General features: G+C 40.6%; 1 long non-coding RNA gene across 3 annotated transcripts in view; it reads left to right on the forward strand.

Annotated features, from left to right (window-relative positions):
• LOC125910928 (uncharacterized) overlaps positions 1-15,851 on the forward strand; it is a 57,861-nt gene that overhangs the window by 29,951 nt on the left and 12,059 nt on the right. For all 3 annotated transcript variants that reach the window (XR_007454214.1, XR_007454212.1, XR_007454213.1), the window contains exons 3-8: positions 4,470-4,491; positions 8,437-8,569; positions 10,229-10,326; positions 11,286-11,348; positions 14,590-14,785; positions 15,728-15,809. This is a non-coding gene — a long non-coding RNA (uncharacterized LOC125910928). The remainder of the gene's footprint in view (positions 1-4,469; positions 4,492-8,436; positions 8,570-10,228; positions 10,327-11,285; positions 11,349-14,589; positions 14,786-15,727; positions 15,810-15,851) is intronic.

The raw sequence follows: 15,851 nt of genomic DNA on the forward strand, positions 1-15,851 counted from the left end.
CTTGGTATGTGAATTAGTGTGAATTGCATTGTGAGTGTTTTGCTCCTAAAATACTTTTAAGTCCAGTTTTTGTAGAATGAGATGTGTTCTGTTGTTTTGGTGACCATATTCAGGAATTTTGTATTCTTTGAGAGATCAATTTTCAGAGTTGCTATTGATTGATTTTAGCACAATACCATGAAATAGAAACATGAATTCCTTTCATTGGTTATTTGGAGATGTGTGTTCAGGTAACTTAAAATCCCAAAGATATTATCAAAATATACACGATCACCTCATTATGCAAATCTTTATGTGCCTCAGAAATCTGACATTTTGAGCTGTGATTCAGAATCAAAGTGAACATTGAATGAAAACATCAAAAAGTGAACCATAATATGTAATTTATTTTCTTGGAAGAATAATCCCATATTATTATCATAGCAGTTGCCCGTCTCTCTCAGATATATCCATATCTATAAACATCTTTCTCTAGAACAATCTCATTTGTATCTCTAGTACATTTTGTGTTTTTACTTTCTTTCATTCTTCCATGAATTTGGGGCATAGTTTGGAGATATTCCAAAGGATTTTATCCAGGTACTTTGTGAATGTACACTAGAAGTCATTGACTTCTTATCTACTATAAACTTGCATTTTCTTAATTTTTCTATTATATATTGGCTTACAAATTCTTACTATTAAAACACAGTTGAAATATGTTTTGTCAGCAAAATAAAACTTCTCAGTGTTGCCTATTACATCTTTCCTACAGCTTCAGTGTCGTATAATTTGTATAGAATCACAACATCCTTTTAAAGAATACAGTTCGTTGATATTTGACATATGTAAGCAGCAATGAAACCATGACCACAGTAAGATAGCAAACACAGTCATCACCCCCACAAGTTTGTACCTGCTCCTTTGTAAGCCATCTGTCCTCTCGCTCTTCCATGAGGGGACATTTGAGAGGTGTGCTTATTAACCTCCTGGAGGCTGGTAGAGGATTTATAAAGATGATTGTTTATGACAGATATATAAGATATCTGTCTTATATAAGAAATCTTAGATATAAGATATATAAGATGTATAAGATGTATAAGATATGACAGATATATAAGATTCCTCATCATCTCCAATATTATTTCAGCCTGTCCATATTTTGCCTGACCATTCCCCTCTTGGCTCTGATGTGTTTGAAATTCACTGGAAACATAGTATTATTCCTGCCTCCATGGGAAATAATGCTTGTCTAATTTACCTCCAGTGAACTGTTTTTGCTGTGAGTATACTAAAGTACCTTTAGATAGACTTGTAATCATAATTAAGCAGAAAATTTTATAGCTGGACCTTTTATATGCACTCAGTATTACAAATTTCCCTCTAATATGTTCAATTTTCATTATCATTTAGACTAAATACGTTAAAAATTCTGTAGAAATGTCTTCTTTGACCTACATGGACTTTTTTTTTTTTAATTCAACTATAATTAACATACAGTGCAATATCAGTTTCAGGTGTTCCGTATGATTCAGTGATTTCATGCATTTCTCGTGTTCATCACAAGTGTATTATTGATCTACTCACCTCTTTCAGCCATCCCCCCACCCAACTCCCCTCGAATCCATGTCTTTTTGAGAAGGTTGTTGTTTAATCTCATTTTTTTGTCATGGTCCAACTAAGAACTTTTTGTTCTTGGTGTCTAGTTTGAGTGATTTGTGGTCTGAGAACATACTTCCTATGATTTCGTTTACTTTGTTCAGATCACTCTGTGACGTCTCAAGTACCTGCTATAATTTTATAATGTCTTAGGGAGTGACTCTGGTCAAGGAAGCACTTTTTGCACTTTCTGGAAACGTTTGTTTTCATTTCTGTTGTTGCTTGTGTGTTTTCTCTAGCCATCTCCCACTTCCTTTCTCATTTGAAAACCTTGTTGGTGATGTGAGAAAAATCATAGGACCTGATTTGATAGAATTGTTTGTCAGTTCAGGAAATAGCCAACTGCAGGAGACATTTCTCCAGTGTTTCTGGTGAGTCAGAGGCATCTTTTAGTGTAAAGATTTTGCCTTTACTTTTTTTTCTGAATCTCTGAAATATTTGTGGTCCTAGAGTTTGTTATGGCTATTGGACTTGACAAAAAAGAATTGCAAGTAAATGGTGCATTGGTAATTAAATTAAAGTAAGTCTGCTATTTTCATTATTGAAGATTAGTAGTTTGGTATCTGTTTAATAGAATGGAAACAGAGCTTTTGGTCAAAAGATATCTAGCTTAATTCTCTTCCATAGAAATGATTGTTGAAATATCAGCAAGTAGAAAGGAAATTCTTTCTATAGCTCATTCTACTTCTAAGTTTTTAGTATGCTAGGCCATGACTACATTTTCCTAGAGTGTTTCCTGAGGCAGAGGAAATAAAAACAAAAACAATTGGGGTTGCATCAAAATAAATCACTCCTGTTCAGCGACATAAACAATCGACAAATCTGAAAGGCAACTTATTAAATGGGAGAAGATATTTGCAAATGACATAGCTGATAAAGGATTAGTACCCAAAATATATAAAGAAATTATACAACTCAACAGCCAGAAAACAAATAATACAATTTACAAATTGGCCGAAGTCACAGGCATTTCCGTGAAGAAGACATTCAAATGGCCAACAGACACATGAAAAGATGCTCAACATCATTCATGGTCAGGGAAATGCAAATCAAAACTACCACGTGATATCACCTTACACCTGTCAGAACGGCTAAAATCAATAAGACAAGAAAAAAACTAGTGTTGGCGAGGATGTGGGGAAAAAGGAACCCTCATGCACTTTTGCTGGGAATGCAAATGGCTGTTGCCATTTTGAAAAACAGTATGGAATTTCCTCAGATAATTGACAATAGAACTAATTTGTGATGGAGTAATTGAACTACTGGGTATTTACCCAAAGAATACAAAAGAAAAAAAAAACTGCTTCTAAAGGATATAAGTATCCCTGTGCGGGATGAGTTTAGGAATCCCCTGGGCTTACACCAATGGGTCAACAAGGCACAAAGAAATACATAGTTAAGATAATACAACCGAGTTTGGGTAAACCAGATTGGCCCCCCAAGAATGGGGGGGTGCAAAGACACTCTGAGAATATGGAGGAACAAAGGTGCCAGGAATAGGGAGGTGCAAAGATACCCCAAAATAGGGAGGGGGTGCTGAGCCCCCAAATATATATAGAGAGGCAAAGGACTGAAATAGAAATGGTGCAAAGGTGGCCAATACACAGAAATAACAAGATTAGATATTCAGGGTGAAAACACCCCAAATTTAATAGTATAGCAGAAAGCTGCTTTCATAGGAGAATAGGGCCAGGTTAGGCAAATTGGTGAATTGGACTTTGGACCACTGCAATTCAGGCAAAGCAGCCCAGAGTGGAGATGGTTAACAAAAGAAAAGGTGGCTTATTAACCTGAGGTTATTCCCCCTATCTGTCTCATCCCCTAGGCTGAGAAAGAAAAACAGGCACGGCACCTCCTGTCTGCTGTTAACAACCATCTACCCATCTGCCTGGTGCCTGGATTTTGTTTTATATTGACTGAAACCCCAAACACTGTATATCTTCAAAATCCCCTTCCCCCACCCTCACATCCACAAGTTAATGTTCCTAGTTTCTTTGTCTCTTTGTATGCCCCATCATGTTTGCAAGCCTTCTGATATGAATAAATATGAGGCAAGAACCCTTATTTGGGGCTCTTGTCTTTTTCCTGGACATTAGCCATCTCTTGTTTGAATCCTGCATCTGCTCTTTTGCTGGCCAAAAGAACTTTAGACTTATAGTCTACGACACACCCCAATGTTTACTGCAGCATTATTTACAATAACCAAATTGTGGCAGCAGCCCAAGTGTCCATCCATAGATAAATGGATGAAGAAGAGGTGATATATACGTTAATACACACACACACACACACACACACACACACACACACACACACAAGAATATTACTCAGCCATAAAAAGGAATGAAATCTTGCCATGTGCAACAACATGGATTGATATAGAGGATATAATGCTAAGTGAAAGATAAATACCATATGATTTCACTCATGTGGAATTTAAGAAACAGAACAAATGAGCAAATGTGGACAAAATAGACGAACCAAGAAACAGATTTCTAACTTTAGAGAACAAAGTTATGGTTACCAGAGGGGAGGTTGGTGGGGGGGGATGGGAGAAATAGGTAACGGGGATTAAAGAGTACATTTACCCTGATGAGCCCTGAGTAATGTACAATACTGTTGAATCCTAATACATGCACCCGAACCGAACATAACACTGTATATTAACTATACTAGAATTGCAACACTTAAGAAAATAATTTATTTTGCTGAACCACACCTTTATTATAATACCACATTGGATTATGATTTTGACTTTTTTGACATGAACTATACTTTTATAAAAAATATTGTTTCTATATCAAATTTAATTTTCTTTGTCCCTCTTCTAGGTAAAGAGTCGATTATATGAAGGTAAGCTTTTGGGCTTCTATTTTCCTTGTAATCTATTCTTTTTTAAATCTCTTTTTAAAATATTCAAACCCTGACGTGGGGCTCGATCTCACAAACCATGAGATCATGACCTGATCCAAAATCAAGTGTTGGATGCTCAACTGACTGAGCCACCCAGGTGCCCTGTAATCTTTTCTTAATACAGCCATTCACTGTGGTTTCTAATTCAGCTAGAAGTAAAGACATTGATTATCAAGTCTAGTTAGCCCCTTAACTAGTTAGCCACTTAGCCTCCTTGTTTGCATCCTAAGTGACAACACAGATTGAGTTGCCTGAGACAACTGACACAGGTGACCAAGTAGAGGAAAAAATCAGACAATTAGAGAGAAGTGGATGAGTTTAACTCTGGTCCTAAATGTTTAAGAATACAGTGGCAGGAGTATTTTGGCATGACCTGCCCACTGGGGGAAATGTACAGATTAAGGCACTATCTGAGCCTGTCAAGAAGCTCAAGGCTTAGAGAAGAAGTCAGATATTGCCACACCACGTGTGTATCACTAAAGAGGTTTAAAACATGTGTTATGAGTCCTGGGTGGAGAGAGCCTCTAATGTCAGTGGAGACTGAGCGGAAGTGAACAAGATGCAAAATGGGGCTAATGGATTGTGTATGGGCTTCATGGACTGTGCTGACTAAGTGACCCGGCACATAGCGGGTCCTCAAATTCTGGTGTTGCTATGGGGAATACAGCACTGCTGGTATAGAGAAGGGTGACCTCAGGGCAGCAGAGCTCTCACATTGTACAAATAGAAGGTAAGGTTACCGTTTGGAACCGAATGATAGAATTCAATGCCTGTCAGAAGATTCTGGAGTGCTGGGCCCTGTTCTACGTGCTGTCCTTGTGCTATCCACGTGTAAGGTGAGTGTTTCCTGCATGGTATTTACCAGTGATGCAGGTGGTAACGTTTGGATCTTGGGTTTTCACCATCTTGTGATTTGGGGAGTTATCCAGGGTTCTAGCTAGTGAGTAGTAAAGCTGAGATTTTACCCAAGTGTGTTTGATTCCAAGGCCATATGCACCTGAGTGAGCATCCCACCCTGGTTCTCATGGATGGGACCCTTGGAGCAGCAGAAAGACGTTGGAGGCCTCTGAGTGCCAAACAAGTGACATTTAGAATAATTTCTCTCTCAGTATTTGTTTAAATGTTTATTTACTTATTTTGAGAGAGAGAATGTATGCATGAGTGGTGGAGGGGCAGAGAGAGAGGGAGAGAGAGAATCCCAAACAGCCTCCACACTTTGAGTACAGAGTCTCACATGGGGCTCAATCTCACCAACTGTGAGATTATGACCTGAACCAAAATCAACTTATTAGGTGCCCAGGTGCCCGCCTCTCTTATTATTGTTATTGTTGTTTATCTATCTATCTATCTATCTATCTAAAGGATTTGTTTATTTTTGAGAGAGAGTGAGAGTGCAAGTGAGGAGGGGGCAGAGGGAGAGGAAGACAGAAGACCCGAAGCAGGCTCTGTGTTGACAGCAGCGAGCCCGATATGGGGCTCAAACTTGTGAGCAGTAAGATGAGGACCTGTGCTGAAGTTGGATCTCAACTGACTGAGTCACCCAGGTGCCCCTTTCATTATTTTTAAAGGGTGGGTGAAGGTGGGGGGAAACCTGGAAGAAATTAGGTGGGTTATTTTTTCTTTTTGATTCTTGTTTTTAAAGTAATTACACTGATTTGTTTATTTGATAATGAAGGACAGAATATAAGTATGTAGGATACTTGGTTTTTCTCCTTTTCTCCTCTGGTGATGCCAGAGCAGTTTGAACTCTTCATATATTCTAAGAAGAATGTTGCTTAATGATGGGATATTAGGGGACACCTGGGTGTCTCAGTCAGTAGTGTATCTGACTTTTGATTTTGGCTCAGGCAATGATCACAAGGTCATGGGATCGAGCCCTGCCTTGGACTCTGCACTGAGCCTGGAATATGCTTAAGATTCTCTCTCTCTCCCTACCCTGCACCCACTCATGTGTTCTCTCTCTCTCTGAAAGAAAAAGAAAAGAGGAGAGAGAGAGACAGAGAGAGAGGGAGAGAGAGAGGAAGGAGAGAATGAGAGAAAGAAAAATAAAATGCCACTAACTAAAACTTACTTTCTTCAGGGACCACAGTAATGCCAAAATGTTATATGTGACCACAGTGCCAGATCATGTGCCTTTGCTGTTGACACAATGGGTAATTTGATTTTACTGGTTTTGGTACTAATCTTAAGAGATTGCTGTTTTACCTTTTTGGTTAATTTAGATCAAATTTCTGATAAGATTAAGTACTACATTAAGGAAAATGCAAAACGTGCAGAAAACATATCCATTTGTGAATAGAAGGTATAACCATCCCCCCCCCTTTTTTTCATTTTCTTGATTTCACCTGGAATTATGTTCACTTCTGGTTCACTGATTTTGCCATCTCCTCTTTCATCCTGATGTTCCATTTCATTCCATTCTCTAACAGGCTAAATTCAAAGTAATCATCACATATGTAAAATACCACATTTTTTATTTCTGTAATGACTTACCCACCAGAGATAGGTTTTTATGTCAGCATAATTAATATTTTTGAATTCTGAATCCTTTATTACGTATTTGTGTAGATCAACGGAGCAAAGAAATGTGCTCAGGAAACAATATGGCAAAATAAGCTTCCCTCTTACGAAGCACATAGATGTAAGATAAAAATCCCTTCTTTGTCCTGGGTGCCTGGGTGGCTCAGTCGGTTAAACATCCAACTCTTGGTTTCAGCTCAAGTCATAGTCTCATGGTTCGTGAGTTTGAGCCCTGCATTGGGCTTCATGCTGATGGTGGGAAGCCTGCTTGGGATTCTCTGCCTCTGTCTCTCTGCCCTTCCCATGCTCACTTGCTCTGTCTCTCTCTCAAAACACAAATTAAAGTATTAAAATCCCTTCTTTGTCCCTTAAAAATGGAAGTAAAAGTAATGAGTAAGTATTCCTGATGACTATGTGTTTTGTTGAAGAATAACAGTGAGACACTTGAGCGCACTAATGAATTTTTCAATGACATCATTCCAAGTGCGCATGCTTCGTTGCAATCTGAGAGAAATCAGAATGTCAAGAATCGGGGCTTCCTGAGTTACCATAATTTGATGTCTGTGCCCTTCTGGTCATTAGGTGAATTGAGCCCCTCAACCTTCCACGCTGTTCACTGCTGTTTGAAGCAGTAACACCACAGTACCTCTTTTATATAGGAGTGAGGCAGAATTTGTTTTCATAACCCTGGCTTAATTTTTATATCATTCACTGCTGCTGGGAGAGAGCACTAGAAGTTTCTTGCCATGTTGAACAGTTCTGGTCCTCTTAATGCAGAGCAGAGAATTTTGAAAGAGAATCGGGTGACAATATTTCTATTCCATAAAGAAAAGTCATTCATTGGGCTGTTTGGCTTGAAAGATTTTACACTTTCTTCATTTTTTCATTGTCATCCAGTTACAGTTCCATTGTCTCAAAACCAACATAGTTGCTCTGAATCATTTACACCTTCCACTGTTCTCTTCATCCTTCATTTCTTTATGTGTCTGGCTTTTCTCTTTGGCCCAAACTGGATTGACTGTTTTTAATGATACAGGGACTGACTGTGGGATATGTGCTATTGACAATGCTTCTTTGTGACACATTGTCCAGTGTTTGTTTGGAAAGCCTAGTACACGTTTTGTTTCTATCCTACTTGCAAATCGGGGAAAGGAAAAATCTATAAAGAACTTGAAAGGTGCTAATTTAGTAAACACTTCAGAAGTTTCAGAAGTAAATTCCCTCTATTTCCTGCAGGATTTCCATTGTACACTTTAGCTTTGAAGAAAAACGAATTTTTCATATCTTAGAATATTCAATTTATATGTTATCTACTGAGTGATCTTCTTCTTGGGAAGAAGTCACTAGAGAGAATGTTTTGCTCAGGTTCACCTCTCCCTTAATGAAGTTCATACCAGCGAAGTGAAATTGAAGTCTGAAGAACAGGAAGTGAGATCGAAGTCTGAAGATACAGCCTGTGCAGACAGAAAATGCTCAGCTTAAGGTACACAAGAATCAGGTAAAAAAAATTACCATCAACTGTTATATAAATCAGAAATGAACACCATTACTTCCTTTTTAAGTTTCTCTTCTTTAACTGTGGTAAAACACATGCATTAGAAAGTTTCCCAGCATAAACTTTTAAGTATACATTTTAGTAGTGGTAAGTACACTCACGTTCTTCACCTTTCTCAAGTCTGTCTTAACGTCAGGGGATACGAGTGCATGCATCAAGGATTCATGCAGAGAGTCTTGACGTCTCATAAACCTGGAAGAGGTGTTGTTTAGAGGGAAGAAAACCGCAGTTGGTAGAATGAGTTTGCTCTGGGAAGGTAAAAAGTGGCTTCCTGCCTTGGGAATCCTGTTCTTTCTCCTCTCCCCCCTCATCGCCACACTCATGGGAACAGGTGCACACCCCCAGGTACACTGTTTTATGCTCGACAGGCAGCAAAAGAGAACTGGGGGACAACTGTGAGGCACCTAGGTGTGGGAAAGGGGCAAAGGACCCCGAATGGGACATGCTGAAGAAGAATGTAGATGTTTGTGATGGAATGTGTGGACAAAGAAGCTCACAGAAGCTCACAGAAGAGTAAGACTTTCAGGAATTGTTACAAACACTGTTGTAAGAAAAGATGTGTCAGACAGTGGGGATAATTTTCTTTCTTTGAGCGCATTTAATGCCAACCGTACTTTTACCATAGTAATCAGTAAAGAATTGTGTTTCTCCCTTCTGCCTTGATTTCTGTGATCTGCACCTTCCTTCACTTTGTGGAAACCTCAGGGTTCATTTTCATTGTTCTTTACATTTCAGCCCCATCGTAGCAACATGACTGCCATATGTATATATTTTGTTGTTAAACTCTAGACATTGGGTAGGAAATATTGGGAGGAGAATTCATGTGTACTGGGATGGTATCTTGCTGCAGATGAGATGGAAGTTTATGTCTGGTAGGAGATCAGAGGTGCTGGCATTACTGTGAATTCAGTTTTCCTTCCTTTCTTTTCCCTTCCCTTCCCTTCCCCACATTCCTTTTCCAGGAGACAATACTCTGAAGGTGGGCAATTCACATCATTTTCTTTCCATCAGTGTATTTTGCATTCTTCTCAACTGATGTCTTTGAGTCAGGTGGCAGGAGTTCCCTCGTGAAGTGTAGAAATGTCCAGTAGGTCATTGTACAGTGTTAATGACACCATGTCCAAGAAAGATGTCTCTATGGCATTGTCATGGCCCGAGCCTTGATTGAGAGTTCAGGGCTCTTGGGAGAAATCAGACAAGTCAGGAACCCCTGCATCATCCTTGTGTGTTTAGTTGTGATGAGTTGGTCAGGCTTGGTTTTGTACACTGCAAAGAAATATGCTTATGCTGTCCCAATCACAAGAGCCTGAGCACCTCGTGTGGGCTTTTTATATTTATGTGATGTATTGATGAGTAGGAATAGAGAGCTATGAAGAGAAGCTCAGAGTTGCCAAAGACTTGCCAGCATTCTGGAGTTTCCATTTGTTTAGTCCCTTAATAGGGGGCATCAATGCTTTCCCCTGGTTGTGTTTGTGGATCTGTGCATTTACGGGGAATGGGAGAGGGCACATTTGAGACCTGCCTTCAGATTTCAGGGAGGGAAGAAAGACATAATTTCACATGGGCTACCAGGTAATCTATGTTTCTTTCCCTTTAATGAAGCTGCGACTGAAAGAACGGGAGCAGGTGAAAGGGGAGAAGCAGCTGTCAGCCACAGAGGAGAAACTGAAATTAGCTGCAGAAGAGCTGTGGAACTACAAGTGAGTTCAGCTCCTGCCAGCATCTCACACGACACCCATTGTATTACTTTGAAACTTTGTACAGTTAGACCCAAGTAGCACACAAATATACACAAATATTCAGGAGACATTTATTTATATAGACACTTCAAGAGAAATGTGACATTTTCCAGATGTTAAATTAAAAATATTAATCTAAACAAGTTAAGTCACTAAAGATTTCCTGATCCCTGGTGCTGGCCAGGCTATGTGGAAATGTGATTCCTGAACATGTTTCTGGAGGTGCTGGAAATGATTACAAACCTCGGGAAGCAGTTTGGTGGAGGATGAATCACATTGACAAGTATGACCATCCCGTTTGAGAGACCCACTTGTTGTAACCATGAGAAATATGATGAGGATACAAAGAAAAGATTTGAATTTTACAATGAAAGATCCTCATTGCAGAATTAGGGAGCTGTCACCACAGTCAAGGAGACTGTGTCAATATGGAGCACCACAGGCATCAAATAATAAATCCAAGATGATGTAGCAATGGCTTTGAGCTTTCTGTACTCTCCTCCTTATGTGAAATGTGTCTTATATGATTGGGTTGTGTGTATAAGAGTTCAGTTACTATACTGGGAACCTGGGCCAATTAACATCACCCTCAACATGGTGCTTCATCTGATGAAAGCCATTGCACACCCAGGAGAAGAGTAGAAGAAACACAAGAACAGCTGCAGCAGTCAGAGCTCACCTTCGGCCATCAGGTATCTGCACTCTGCCCAGTAGTTCATGAGTGCTTCAGCACCTAATGCAGATGATCATAATGGGCCACTGAATCTCTCCACATGGGTTTTTATTGATGTGCTGACTCTTTCAGATTGCTGTTTGTGAGAAGGCAGCTCAGGACAACTGAGTAAGAATGTTTTTCTCTCCTCCTCTTGTGCACACCCTGCCATAGCTGAACGTGGATGTGTTTCTCTCTCCCACCTCAGGGCTCATGATCAGCAGAGGGCGGTGGCAGAGCAGAGCAGGGAGGTGGCCTACTTGAAGTGCAGGTACAGGATTTTGACATATTTATTTTAAGGCTGCTGTGAGGTTTTTAAAAAGGCTAAACCGTTCGGTGTCCAGTGGAGGCCTGGGTGTGGTAACTCTTAGTGAAACTGATTCATCTCGATCTTCAAGACTGGAAGTCATCCAAAGACAGAGGCTTCCAGAGGAATTCAGGAGGCACAAACCAATGGCAAGAGGACCTGATAGGGAGATCCCTCCATGGAGAGGTATGGAGCACATTGTGAAATGCAGTAGTTTAACTTCTGTGGCAACATCCACACAATTGGCTTCTTGTTCCCGTGGGTGTAATTGTTTGGTCTCCTGCAAACAGTCCCAGGTGGTTACTAGAGGGCAAAGTTGTCTCAAAGTGGTGACAGTACACTGTTTCCCTCAGATGCCCCCAGCCAGCAGGGCTCTTTGGGTCTGTCCCTTGTGAGTGGTGTAGCTCACGCCCCTCCAATGATTGTGGGCCCCCCTGCAACCTCCCAGTTACACTTAACTGGAGAGTGGATGCTAGAATGGACATGGGTCAGCCCCCCTTTCACCTTGAGACAATGTTGAAGGCTGTTTCTTTTGTTTCACATGAATAACGTGAACAACAGCATGAATTGCAGGCTGTATGTCCCAATGAGCTTCCTTGATTTGGCTTTTGGATAAATGCTCTATAGAAAATATGCTTTCTATAAAGAAAGCAGACATTTCTTTCCTCTGTTTAGAGGTCTCTTTATTCTTTAAAAGTTTTTTTTTTTTTTTGTATTGTGAACTATAGTACTCCATTAGTAAAGTAAATCCTTGTGAAATTTCACTCCTCTAATATTTTATTAGTGTAACTCTAAAGCTTTGCAGGTCATTCCACACATGGAATTAACCTTTCCTTACCTAATTACTATAGCATTAGTCTCTTCAAGGCAATTTCTGTTCATGAATCCTCACATAATCCCTTGTCAGATACATAAGGCAGATGATGTATACAGTAAACCACTTCAAAAATCCCACCCATGCCTTGTAGAAAAGGACAGTGTGCTTTCATGCGGATGTTTACCGACATTATCCTAACTAAGCCATTCTTATTTTCATTTTTAATCTGTGATAAATTGTCTTTTCCCATGATGTGTATTAGGAAACCCTTCTTTTAGTGTTGATTTCCAATGAATTGAGCCCTGACATATCCACAGGTGGTTGATTATCAAATATCTAACGAAAGCCTTCTGGTGCCTTCCTCAAGGCTCCCCTGAGTCCCAAGCAGTCACCTGTGCCATGTGGAAAACCCTCTGCTTCTTGTAAGGGACCTGATTGTAGCAAGCAGTGTAATATGGTGGAGGAAGGTACGGAGGTTTTTTTTTTCCACCCAGTCTATGCAAGTCAGAAGAAACCTCCATCCCTTCTTTGGCCTCTATCAAATGCAGAACCTGGTGCAGCTTCTGTGAGGAACAAGAATTCTGTCCCTACTATGGGCACAGAGAAGGTCAAAGGAAATGATGTGACAATTTTCAGTTGTAAGTCTCTCTCTGGAATCTTTTGTCTCTTTATACGGCACTCTCTCCTGGTCTTGTCTCAAGGTTGTGCGTTCTGACATATATCTATGGAGTTATTTACTTTACAAAGAGTAAAACTCTTTGCCAAGAGCCTATGGGCCTCTCTGTTCTTAGCTTGTTTGTCATCTTTGGTGGTGCCTCCAGCAGCCATAAGTGTTTAGAGGCTGAGGACCACAGGGAAGTCACTGTGTGTTTGTGGAAATATGAGGAGGATGACATCTCACTCCACACTTACGTCTCCTGGCCTGGCTCACTTCTTCCAGACCTCCTTTCATGGGAATGTTCCTGAAAACTGAAACAGTAGTGTTGTTGTTCTTTTACTCCTTTTCTGTCCAGAGTTAGTCATTAACCTGTTTAGAACATCGATTGTAATCCTCACTAACTGAAAAACATGAAAAGCCCAACTTTCTGAGAGGTGCAATTTTGAATGCTCTTATTCGAAGGTTATTTTTTTCTAAATTTCATAATTCACCCGTTTTCCCATCTCTTTTGGGAAATGTGCTTTTGCAGAGTCACTGAAGCTGTTCAAGTAGTAAAAATATGAATTCTCAGGGAAGACATATTTGCAGTAGAAAATGTACACTGGAACTGAAGGAATAGAGAGTCAAAGTCAGGTCTGATGTGCCAGTTTCTGGAAAAGAGCTGAAGCCATGTTCATGTAACCAGGTTCTTTTATGGCCTCTGTAGCTGTTATAGCTGGCATCTTTTATTTATACCTAACTGTCTTTTCCACTTTGATATCAGAACATATTCATTTTAATTCTGTCATTTCAAATTCCAAACATAGTTTTCCATGGGACAAAATTAGCCTGTGTGTCACAGTGCACGTAAAAATTTGGCATTACCTGTGAATTCACATATTATCTATAACTTTTCCTAACTGACTCCCGTAGGTGGCACTGTTCCTGCAGAAAACACTTTCCCAATTCCCCTGTAAGCTCTAGGGATGTCATCTCCCCACAGATCTTGTGCTTTAGGACAGCAGGTCCAGAGAGGGAGCCAGGTAAGCAGAGGCTGCCAGCAGGACCTTGCAGGCAGAGCTGGTATCAACTCCTGCTTCACCTTTTGCAAGCCTTTTACCTTCATTCCTCTTAGAGCCTGTTTCCTTACATTTAGAGCAGGGTGTGGCTGGCCATCCTTACCTTGCAGAGTTCTGGGAATCAGAGCTCGGTCATGAAAGACCTGTACAAGTTTCTCTCATGAGTCTCTGGGGTTAAACCACTCATAAGAATTAACTGCACATGGACTAAAGGTTTAAATGAATGCTATGAAATCATAATTTCCCACCCTTATTTCTGCTCTTAATATTCCAAGATGGAGCTGTTGAGGTGGTGAAGGGCTGGATGGAGAGTAGTCCTGGAAATAGATGCCTGGGTGTGTGGAACAGACATTCTTTAGTAGTCTGGAATTATCTTTCTGATCCTCTAGGACCGGCCACTTCCTTCCTCCATTTGCAAACACAGCCAGTAACATGCATGCTGCCAGAAATTTCTGTCTTGGCTCCTCAAACTCCTGTAAGGTCTAGGTGGGACCCAGTGGGAAGGGTGGAGTTTTGTGGCACTGATGCTGCCCTGTTGAAACCAGGTGGAAGGGAAGGAGACAGGCACTGTTCCTGCTTCATTGTGGTTCAGCTATGTTAGTGTTGGTGTTGGTGTTGGATTTTTCACCTTTTACCCTAACACATCTCAAAAGTTTAATTTCTGTCCTACAGGTCAACATGGCTGCCAGAGCATTTCCTTCTTTACCAGAAGTGCCCTCCATGGGGCACTATCCCATGGGCTGCCCTTCATCACCATTCATGGGCTTGGGGCCACCCTCACCTTCTCCACCCTGGTGGTCTCTGGGACCTCACCCTCCACCTCCACCTCCACCTCCACCTCCACCTCTCCCTCCACCTCCAGCATTTGGTAAGATGATCTGAATAGTAGAAGTTGACTTGTAAAACACATTTCATCTTTTTTTCTTGTTGAGTCTTTGGGGGAAGTGCAGTGATGGCATCACAGGGCTTTCAGGTCAACCTGACTGAGGGCATTGTAACATTCTCAGGACACGCATGAAATGGGCTGTCATTTCCAAATGGTCAGCTGGGCAGCAAGTGTCTCTTATACAGCAGAAACAGGTCTTATACAGGTGGAAAGACATAGCACTCCTTAGTATGTAGCTTGTTACAGAGACCACGTGTTGGGCTCTCTGAGGGATGACACACACCCCTAAATTTATTTCTAGCTAGTTGAGACCTGAGCTATTCACAGGTGCTTGATCAGTTATGAAAACACCTGAACCAAGGCCCTGTGGAATTTTTCTCAAGGGTCAGGGTCAGATCTCTTCTCTTGACTGTAATATTAGTCTAAGTAGATTTCTATTCAGAAATAGTTATATAATACCTGCTCACATGTGAAAGGAAGCTTATAGATAAGCTGAAAGATTGAACAATTCTCCTGGAGCCAGAAGAAACACACCCATGCTCTTCTGTTGAGGATTTATTGATGTTATACCAGTTGACACTCTCATTTTAATTCTTATCTATCATGAGATGGTGATTTATTACCCCTAATGTATATTAAGAAATGGCTGTTTTGGAGACGATTTCCAGATTTCCATTTGAGTTGACCTGTTGAAAGTTATTTGACTAATTATGAAGAACAAGAACCAGGGCCCTATGGTTTCTTCATTAAGATGAGGGGATGGATCTCCCCCTTATCGTCGGGGTCACCTGAGGCTTGTGGGTTACTATCTGCCTCTCTTCATGATCCTGAGTGTGGGGAAGAGTTTAAGATGTCACAAGATGTGGTGTTTGTTTCAATTCTGCACAGTCTACTAAAAGCAGAATACACCTCCATCCCTTTTAGAGACTTTAGCCGATCCAGAAGCTGGTGTCACTCCCGTGAGTCACAACAACAAGCACTCTACCAAAATGCCAAGAAGGACCAGGTAAATGCTGGGGCCATTTTCAGCTATCCATCTGTTGGGACA

This window comes from Panthera uncia, chromosome D1, assembly GCF_023721935.1.
Source record: "Panthera uncia isolate 11264 chromosome D1, Puncia_PCG_1.0, whole genome shotgun sequence".
Lineage (NCBI taxonomy): Eukaryota > Metazoa > Chordata > Mammalia > Carnivora > Felidae > Panthera > Panthera uncia.